Source organism: Gekko japonicus, unplaced genomic scaffold (genome assembly GCF_001447785.1).
Source record: "Gekko japonicus isolate JY-2015 unplaced genomic scaffold, Gekko_japonicus_V1.1 scaffold996, whole genome shotgun sequence".
Classification (NCBI taxonomy): Eukaryota; Metazoa; Chordata; class Lepidosauria; order Squamata; family Gekkonidae; genus Gekko; species Gekko japonicus.
Genome location: NW_015165267.1, coordinates 73,176 through 83,570, shown reverse-complemented (window position 1 = coordinate 83,570; position 10,395 = coordinate 73,176). Strand labels below are relative to the sequence as shown.

General features: G+C 50.7%; 1 protein-coding gene across 1 annotated transcript in view; it reads left to right on the top strand.

The window, feature by feature from the left end:
- The window catches only part of RAPGEF3 (Rap guanine nucleotide exchange factor 3), a gene marked incomplete at its 3' end in the record, with an annotated part of 89,656 nt that overhangs the window by 9,498 nt on the left and 69,763 nt on the right, over nt 1–10,395 (top strand). The window lies entirely within an intron of this gene.

Genomic DNA, 10,395 nt, shown 5'->3' with positions numbered 1-10,395 from the left:
TCCCCTGGAGAAAATGGCTGCTTTGGAAGGCGGATTCTACGGTGTTATACCCGGCTGAGGTCCCTCCCCTCCCCATCCCCCGCCCTCCCCAGGCTCCACCCCCAAAATATCCAGGTATTTTCCACCCCAGAGCTGGGAACCCTGTGTGATCAGAGTGGAGTAAATGAACAATACCTGGTTGAGACCTCACCTCTTCCATGAGAAAACCGTTCTTCACTTCCTGTTTATAATGCAGAGGTAATAATAGCCAGCTTTACAGGGTGGTTGTGAGAATTTCTGAGTGTTCTGAAATGCTTCATGAATGCAAAGTATGGTTGTCGTTGGGGGTTCCATGGCGTCATAGAGGAACATGGCAAAGTGGTTCGATGCTCGGCATCTCCAGTTGAAAGGACCAGCTGGTAGGTGATGTGCAAGACCTCTGCCTGAGACCTTGGGGAGCCCCTGCCAGTTTGAGTAGACAAAACTGTGATGGACCAAGTGCCTGATTCAGTGCAAGGGAGTTTCATGTGTGTTCATGTGTTCGTGTGACTGCCATCATATATGTGCCTGAAGAGCCTGAATGGGCCTGAAGAGAGTTGTCCTCTCCCTTTAACAGAGGCTTAATATGTGGAAATGCTTTTCAAGTCATGGAGTTAAATAACATCCTTCTAAGCATCTGTTAGGAGCTGCGGTGGCTCAAGTGGTTAGACGCTGAACTGCAGGCTGTGGTAGGTCAGTAGTTCAGCAGTTCGAGACCCGAGTGTGCCGCATGACGGAGTGAGCTCCCATCTCTAGTTCCAGCTCCTGCCAACCTAGCAGTTTGAAAGCAAGAAATTGCAAGTAGATAAATAGGTACCACTTCAGTGGGAAGGTAACAGCGTTCCGTGCGCCTTGGTGTTTAGTCATGCCGGCCACATGACCACGGAAATGTCTTCGGATGGCGCTGGCTCTTCGGCTTTGAAACAGAGATGAGCACTGCAACCCTAGAGTCGGATTTGACTGGCTTTTGAGCAAGGGAACCTTTACCTTTACCTTACAGATGGAACACAATGTTTGGGTCAGTGATGCTCTGTATTCTTGGGACTGGGGGGCAACAGTGGGAGGGCTTCTGGAGTTCTGGCCCCATTGGTGGACCTCCCGATGGCATCTGGGTTTTGGCCACTTTATGACACATTGACACACTTTATGACACATTGGCCTGATCCAACATGGCTTCTCTTATGTCCATCCGTGGCTCTTAGCCAGAGGTCCATCCGTGGCTCTTAGCCACAATGTACAGATGGACCTGTATGTCTGGGGCAGTGATGCTCTGTATTCTTGGTTCTTGGTGGGCAACAATGGGAGAGCTTCTGGAGTTCCGGCCCTGCTGGTGGACCTTCTGATGGCACCTAGGTTTGGGCCACCGTGTGACACAGAGTGTTGGACTGGATGGGCCACTGGCTTGATCCAACATGGCTTTTCTTCTGTTCTTAAAACCAAAGCATCCCTATCTGTATAAATACCAGTAAGGTTTCTTCCCCTCAAAGAGGCCAATTTCACCTGAGATGGGGAGGGTGAAGGAAAAGGCAAGGAGGGAGGGCCCACACACCATCCAAGCAGGTCGTGATGGGATTGTGTCTGAGGGCCGCTCACGACAGCCCCCGTCTGGGATTTGCAGGGTACGTAGTCTCTCTTTCGCTCTGATTTGCAGCAGTCACTCTGTAATGTTTGCTGTTGCTGCCGTTGGAGAGCCTTTTAGCTGGAGAAGCTGGGGGACTGAATCGGGGCCCTTCTGCAGGCGGAGCACGCACTCTTCAAACAAGCCAAAGACCTGTCCACTCAATGAAAATGTTGGCTTATGGTTCCTTCTGCCGTAGACAAGGACGCCAAGAAGGGACTGGCAAAGAACGAGGAGGTTTGACTGGGGGACGGTGGGGAGTAATTGTGGCGTGTGTGTGTGTGTGTGGGGGGGTGAGTACTAAAGGGAGACTTTATTCCAAGTATTTGGAGTCAGCAACCAGCCAGATTTGCCAAATTCTTCACCACTTGCCTGGGAAACAGATGTCACCTCTTTGGGGACAGTCCTGCTGACTCCAGTCCCAGCCTTTTATAACAGTGTGATTCAGAAACGAGTGAGACGGGTCTCCTGCAGCCCAGAGTCCCCCTGCCCCCAGCCTAGGGTTGCCAGATCCCCCCCCCGGCCACTAGCTTGGGAGGGGAGCCAGGGTTCTCAGATCCAGGTTGGGAAACTCCTGGAGATTTGGGGATGGAGCCTAGGGAGGAGAGGGACCTCAGTGGGGCGCAAGGCCACAGAATTCGCCCTCCAGAACATCCATTTGCCCCAGGGGAAGTGACCTCTGTGGCCTGGAGATGAGCTGTAATTCCAGAGGATCCCCAGGTCCCACCTGGAGGCTGGCATCCCTACCTGTCCTCCACCAGGACATCCTGTGTTCCTGGCTGCAGATTAAATCTTATGTTTTTTCCCCCCGGAGCGTGGTGGCAAGGAGGTAATCTCTGACACTTCCCCAAATAGCCTGTTTTGGAGTCTTTGATTTTATGGGGCATGGCCTGATATCTGGAACCACTGGCAGTGTAGAAGACAACGTCTCATGTGGTGCTGGTGGTGGAAAGTGCTGTCAAGTCACAGCTGGCGTATGGTGAGTGCTGTAGGGTTTTCAAGGCAAGACGTGTTCAGAGCTGGTCGGCCATTGCCTGCCTCTGCGTAGAGTCCCTGGGTGTCCTTGGTGGTCTCACTTCCAAATACTAACTGGGGCTGACCCTGTCTAGCTTCTGATGAAATCAGGCAAGCCTCGGGTATACCCAACTTTAAAATAATGGCTTCCGTTTCATAAGAACATGAGAAGAGCCCTGAGGGATCAGACCAATAGTCCATCTAGTCCAGCATCCTGTCTCATGCAGTGGCCAATCAGTCCCTCTCGATGGCCAACAACAGGGCATAGAGGCTAAGGCCTTCTCCTCATAAGAAGAGCCCTGATGGATCAGACCAGTGGACCCTCTCGTCCAACATCCTGTCTCACACAGTGGCCAACCAGGCCCTCTGGAGGTCCAACAATGGGGCATAGAGGCTGAGACCTTCCCCTGATGTTGCTACTTGGCTCTGGGATTCAGCGCCTTACTGCCTTTGAATGTGGAGGTTTGTCAGAACCCACAGCCAACAACGTAGTACACTCTTTTCAGGAAAGGTAATACCTTATTGAAGAGTTGAGCCCTTCTACATCCATGGAAGTGAATGGGCTTAGAAGGGTGTCACTCTGTCGAGGATAGCACTCTAAGCAGATGACGGTAATTTACTGCTGCTTTGATGCTAGAGTCTTCCGGACATGCTCCAGCTAATTTAGGGGTCATAGCTGGCCAACAACGATATTAAATAGTTAGTTACTCTTTTCAACAGGTGTTTGTGGGTGACAATGAGGATGGTTTTAGGGCAGGGACTTACCTCTGGCAAAACCAGGTGCCTCTTTTCTGAAAAGGTGCAACACAAAGATCATGCAACTTCATCCACCTGCAAATTAGCGTGTTGTATAACTTCCTTTTCTTCAGGCCCAGCCATAGGGGCAGATTTAACCCTTCATTTGTTTTCCTTTATACCCTGTCTTTCTTCCCATCATTCCTACATTGTTCTCCTCTCCTCAGTTTTATCCTCACAACATCCCTGTGAGGTCGGTTAGGGTGAGAGAGTGTGACTGGCCCAAGGTCTCCCAACAGGCTTCCACGGCAGATAGGGGATTCGAACCTGGGTCTCCCAGATCCTATCCTGAGACTCTAACCACTGCAGCATGCTGGCTCAATCTAGCCTTGACTCAGTTTCACTAATTGAACCTGGACTCCTGCATTTGTTACTATTTTGGGGGAAGCAGGGCTTTTTTTTTTTTTTTGCAAAAGAGGTGCTGGAACTCTCAAGAGGGAAATGTAAATTTCTATCTGCGTACTGAAAACTCATGAACTTTTAAATATTTTTAAAATAATCTTGTGGAAGAGGTTCCGGATCTCCATTCTGGCGCATTGCCCCAGAAAAAGCCCTGGTGGGGGGAGGAGGAGATATTTATTTAAAGGACTTTTTTGGGGTCTTTTTGCAACTGCAAAATACTAATAGCAGGGGGGAGGGGAGCTAGTTTTGATGACTGAAACCAAGAAATGATTGAACAGTTAAACCTCTTCTTTCTTTCCCACATTGCCGAGAGGCAAACTGAAGCTTAGAAGCCCTCGGTTTGCATTTAGTGGCGGGATAGACACACATTGCATCTTTCAGATGCCCTTATCCAGAGGTCATTTCAGGGGGGATCGCGGGGGATCGCAGTTCCCCCGGGTGAGGTACGGGGGCGGGGCACATGACGAAGCCCCGCCCCCTGCTTCTGGCCGCCCCGCTTCCGGCCCTCATTCAGCCAGGAGGAGGCAGGAGAAGAGGGAGGGTAAGTTGCTTCCTCCCTGCCTCTCCCCACCCCTGCCTGCCTGGGGCCAGGGAGGGCCTTCGCGGGGCTTCCTTGCACTCCCGCCGGCCTTGCAGGTCCACCGCCGGGCCCCTCATGGGCGGGGTGTGTGGCCTTATGACACACTTCCGGTGATGTCAGGGGGTGGGGCCTTATGACACACTTCCGGTGATGTCAGGGGGTGTGGCATATGCTAATGAGTTATGCTAATGAGTTCCCCTAGCTCTTTCTCTACGAAACGACCCCTGCCCTTATCCAATGTGAAACAGTCTGGAAGAGACGGGTTTTTCACCCAGGAAGTCTGGCTTGACTGGCAGTGCTCTGCTGCTTTTGACATTGCGTTTTTATTGTGTCTTTGCGTTGTTTCTGAACTACTTTTAGATTGTTCAAAAACTGTTACGAGCTGACTTGGGACGGGGGGGGGTGAGTTTGGGCTGGAAGGCAATGTATAAAGTAAATTAAATGAGTCATAATAAATCAGCTGGTAATTTAGACTCCACCAAAGCAGCAGTGGCAAACAAGGACAGAAGTGAAATGCTTGTTAATGCTGACCTACGCTGCTGCTATTTGGAAAAGGAGGGTCCGAACCCAAGGATACGAGCTCGTAAGATCGTTGTCGACAAGGAAAGAAGAGTGGCACGTTCCCAGGTCAGTTGAGCAGGAATAGTATCGTTCTTGGGGACAGGACGTTCCCTGGCCTGAGACTTTTCCAAGTATATAGGTGCCAAAGACCATTTTGCTGGTTACTGTGCCCCCAGGGCCCATGGTGGCTCAGAGGTTAAGATGCTGAGCTGCAGACCTGAAGGTCTGTTGTTCAGCGGTTCGAGACCTGAGTTCCGTGTGACGGAGTGAGTTCTCGTCTCTGGACTCAGCTCCTGCCAACCTAGCAGTTCGAAAGCAAGAAAAATGCAAGTAGATAAACAGGTACCACTTTGGTGGGAAAGTAACAGCGTTCCGTGCACCTCGGCGTTTAGACATGCCGGCCACATGGCCATGGAGAAGTCTTTGGACAGCGCTGGCTCTTTGGCTTGGAAACGGAGATGAGCACCGCTCCCTAGAGTTGGATTCAGCTAGCTTTTGAGGAAGGGAAACCTTTACTGCCCCCCTCCCATCATTTGGCTTTGTTCACGGCCGGCAAGGATCAAGGAGGGATCTTAGATCTGGAAGCATCTTGGGTCTGTCGCACTTAGGAGCCCTGTGCTCAAATGAGTTCCCGTTCGATTTATGTCCAAAGTTATTGATTTTTTTTAATTCTGAAATTCAGCTTCGTAGGATCTGGAGTATTGTGTGCAGTTCTGGAGGCCTCATTTCAAAAAGGATGTGGGCAGAATGGAGCAGGTGCAGAGGAGAGCGAGGATGATGATCGGGGGCCTGGAGACCAAGCCCTAGGAGGAAAGGCTGAGGGATTCGGGAATGTTTAGTCTGGAGAGGAGGAGGTTGAGGGGGGACATGATTGCTCTCTTGAAGTATCAGAAGGGCTGTCAGAGGAGAACAGGGAGCTGTTCCTGTTGGCAGCAGAGGAGAGGACTCGCAATAATGGGTTTAAATTAAGGGTGGGAAGGTACCAGCTGGATCTTAGGAAAAACTTTTTTACAGTCAGAGTTGTGCTACTGTGGAATCAGCTGCCTAGGGAGGTGGTGAGCTCCCCCTCACTGGCAGTCTTGAAGCAGCGGCTGGACAAACCCGTGTCAGGGGTGCTCTAGGCTGATCCTGCATTGAGCGGGGGTTTGGACTAGATGGCCTATATGGCCCCTTCCAACTCTCTCATTCTATGATTCTATAGAATGCTGAGGGTCAAAGGTGATGACATTGCTTGGAGTTATATGGCTGGCATTTCCTCAAAGCGGATGACAGCTGCACAAGGCCTCAGATTGGAGCCCCAGGTCAGGGTGGGTGATCCCCCCGCTCCGAATTCCCATTCCTTGCCACCATCCCATAAATAAAAGATTACATTAAAAAAAGGGTGTCATTTCATGTGATGACATCACTTCTGGGGAATATCCAAAAGTGACGGCGGTAACTCTAGGAATCGCTAGAAACCCTGGCAATTCCTAGAACTACCACTGTTGCTTCTTGGTATTCCCTAGACGTGACATCATTGCACCAGAGAAGTTCCCCCTCCACACAGTGTCCCCCCCCTCAATTGGATTAAGTGACACAGGAAGGGGAGAGTGGATTTAACTCTCCATCCTCACAAAGCCACCCCAAGCTGGAACTGTTATGTCCCTTTAAAGAAACTAAGAGAGGCATCTCTCCTCCTCCTCCTCCTCCTCCTCCTGTTCTTTGGTGGGTTAAGAACAGGAGGTCAGTTTCCATTGGCAAAACCAGGTGGAGGATCAAAGTGTTTAACCCCCTCCTATTGGAATTGGGGCTGTAGTTAGCATTGGGGCTGTATTTAGCATTTGAAAGGCAAACTGAGGGCTGTGTTTGCTGTGTAATCCTTCATCTTGTTGATGGCCTTTAGGACAATTTGGTGACCTTTTGCCCTGCAAAACACACACTACTTTTGGAATCTTTACCCCACCCCCAAGAAGCTTCTTGGTATTCCCCAGACTTCCCTCGACTTCCACAACAGCACCTGTAAGTGGATGTGTGTGTGTGTGTGGGGGGGGGGGAATCAAATCAGGAGAACATCAATTTAATTTTTTTGCAGGGGGATTTTAGTTGGGTTAGGGTTAGCTTGAGATACCCTTCCTCCAGTTTATTTTGGCTTTATGAATCATGCTTTTCTCAGGCCCAACTCCCACGTTCGTTGTCTGGCACAGGAAGGCTGAAATGCACTTTTAAATCAGCCTTCCTGTATGGCTATCAATCCATTCAGACGCATCAGGGCCCTTTTCGTTTCTCACGCGTGCGTGCCATCTATGGGAGAGCTTGTTTTGTCATGGCTGTTACCCAACCTGAGCTCTTAAAACGGGGGGGCAGGTTAGAAGTCCAATCCAGGAATAAATCTCGAAGAGTCAGCAACGGAACCCAGAACGTTGAAGGGGACTGCCAAACCTTTAGTCGCCAACCTAGACTAAAAATCAGAATATCTTTCAACATAATTTGTTGGCAATCAAACCGCATGGCCCAACGGTCGTGCACGTGGTAATGGCGGAGTACGTTACAGCTATCAATCCATTCAGACGCATCAGGGCCCTTTTTGTTTCTCACGCGTGCGTGCCATCTATGGGAGAGCTTGTTTTGTCACTGCTGTTACCCAACCTGAGCCCTTCAAATGGGGGGCAGGTTAGAAGTCCAATCCATGAATAAATCTGGAAGAGTCAGCAACGGAACCCGGAACATTGAAGGGGACTGCCAAACCTTTAGTTGCCAACCTAGACTAAAAATCAGAGTATCTTTCAAAATAATTTGTTGGCAGTCATCTTTGAAGGGTGTGGGTGGAGATCGCACATGAACCTGCCTGACGCTGAGTCAGATTCTTGGTGAATTCAGGTCAGACTTGTCTCCTCTGATTGGCAGCGTCTCTCTGAGGACTTCAGCAGAGGCCCTTCCCATCGTCTAGTAGTGCCTGATCCTTTAAACTGGAGGTGCCAGGGATTGAACCTGGGACTCTCCACTTGAGTAGCAGGTGCCCTAATGCTGAACTACAGCCTCTTCCTAGCTGTTTTGTGTCCTGGCCCCACTGCTGGACCTCCTGATGGCACCTGGTATTTTTGGCCACTGTGTGACAGAGTGTTGGACTGGATGGGCCATTGGCCTGATCCAACATTGGCTTCTCTTATGTTCTTGAAACCCACCCTCCAAGATCCCCGGGCAAACTGGCCTGGAGGAAAATTGCTTCCTGTTCCCCAAAGTGGCCATCAGCATTTCCCTGGGCGTGTAAGAAAGGGCCACGAGAACTAAGCACTGAGGCAACCCTTCCTGTCCCCCCTTCTCGTGATTTGCTCAAGTTCACAGAATCAGCTTTGCTGTCAGATGGCCATCTAGTCTCTGCTGGAAAATGTCCATAGAAGGAGAGCCCACCACCTCCTGAGGAAGCCTGTTCCACTGAGGAACCGCTCAAACTGTCAGGAAGTTCTTCAGCTCGTTGGTTCTGCTCTGACCATCTGGGGCAACAGAAAACAACTCCGCACCATCCTCCGGCTGCACTTCACCCGGAGATTCTAGGGACTGGACCTGGGACCTTCCACATGCACAGCTGGCGTTCTGCTCCTGAGCCACAGCCTCTGGGTGGCATTGATCCATGATCCATCCTTTCATCTTCAAGTTGCCTTACAGGACAGCTAGGTTCTGCTAGGAAGGACACTAGGGTATCCAGGTGTCCCCTGGCCACCGGCAGGAGATGGGAGGGGGGATAGGGTCGCCAGATCCAGCTCGGGAAAGTCCTGGTGATTAGGAGGTGGAGCCTGGGGAGGACAGGGACCTTAGTGGGGCACAGTGCCATAGAGTCCACCTTCCAAAGCATCCATTATCTCCAGGGGAACTGATCCCTGTAGTCTGGAGGTGAGCTGGAATTCCAGGGGATCTCCAGGTGCCATCCCTAAGAACTTGCCAGACACCCCCCTGGTAATGGCAAACATGCTGGCTGCTTGTAACAGTGGTGCACTGATAGATTCAAACACCCAGAAACAAGGATGTTTGTTAACTAATGCAAGACATCTCAGTCTCAAACAGGAGCAGGCGCATCTGCTGTGCAAATGTCAATCTGCAGGCCCTAAATTCTCTGCTCCGATTACACGGTGGGTGGCTCAGTTTAACATACCTGGAAGATACACGGCGCAGGGCGGCTTACAGGTGCTCAAACGTTTTGGAAAGGGCTGGTCTAAGCGCACATCAGTTGAAAGAGTTTGCCTCACCTGTGCTCCTGGGCTAATCCACTTAAGTTTTCAGCATTATCTTGGCAAAGCAGGAGGTGGCAGAAGGCCCCTGGCACGAAGGACTGGCACACCTGCCCAGCTGACGTAACACCTTCTGAGATTGCAGATCAGGCCGCTTCCAGTTCTTTCAGCAGGGCTCTACGGCATGGCTTAGGGCAGTGAATTGAAAAGCAGAAGAAGAAGAGAAGAGATTGGATTTATATCCCGCCCTTCACTACCCAAAGGAGTCTCAGAGCGGCGTACAAACTCCTCTCCCTTCCTCTCCCCACAACAGACACCCTGTGAGGTAGGTGGGGCTGAGAGAGCTCTGACAGTAACTGCCCTTTTTCAAGAACAGCTCTGACAGAACTATGGCTTGCCCAAGGTCATCCAGTAGGTGCAAGTGGAGGAGTGGGGAATCAAACCCAGTTCTCCCAGATTAGAGTCTGCGCACTTAACCACTACACCAAACTGGCTCTCAGCAGAGTCCTGCTTTTCCCCTTTACATGTTTCGTTAGTATCTCCTTTGCATGGGCTATAAGCAGTGAGCCACAACACAGTGCATTCCCAATGGGTGGGTGGAGCCTGGAGATCTCTTGGTATTACAAATGATCTCCAGTCTATAGAGATCAGGTCCCGTGGAGAAAATGGCTGGTTTGGATAGTGTACTCTATGGCACTGTACCCTGATGAGGTCCCTCCCCTCCTTAAACCCCACCCTCTTCAGGCCCCACCCCCAAAATCTCCAGGTATTTCCCACTCCAGAGCTGGCAGCCCTACCAACGAGTCATCCAGTAATCGTCTACAAACCAGACGGAGTTGGGTGTTACCATCTAGGGGACCAAAGCCTATGGATCCCTATAGATGGAAACTAGGGGATATTATTAATATCGTATGGCATTCTGTGTAGACTAGCCAGGGGATCCTAGGATTGTCTGGCAGCCACAAGTTCTAGCTTTCAGCAATGTGCTAGTAGTGAGCTAGGCTGAGAGAGCTCTGAAAGAACTGTGACTGGCCCAAGGTCTCCCAGCTGGCTTCATGTGGAGGGGTTGGGGTATTGAAATCCAGTTCTCCAGATTAGAGTCCACAGCTCTTAAGTACTACACCAAACTGGCTCTCTACTAGGGGATAGCACAGAGAAGACAAAACGTTATGCCAGGCTGTCGCCGGATTTCAATCTTAACAATT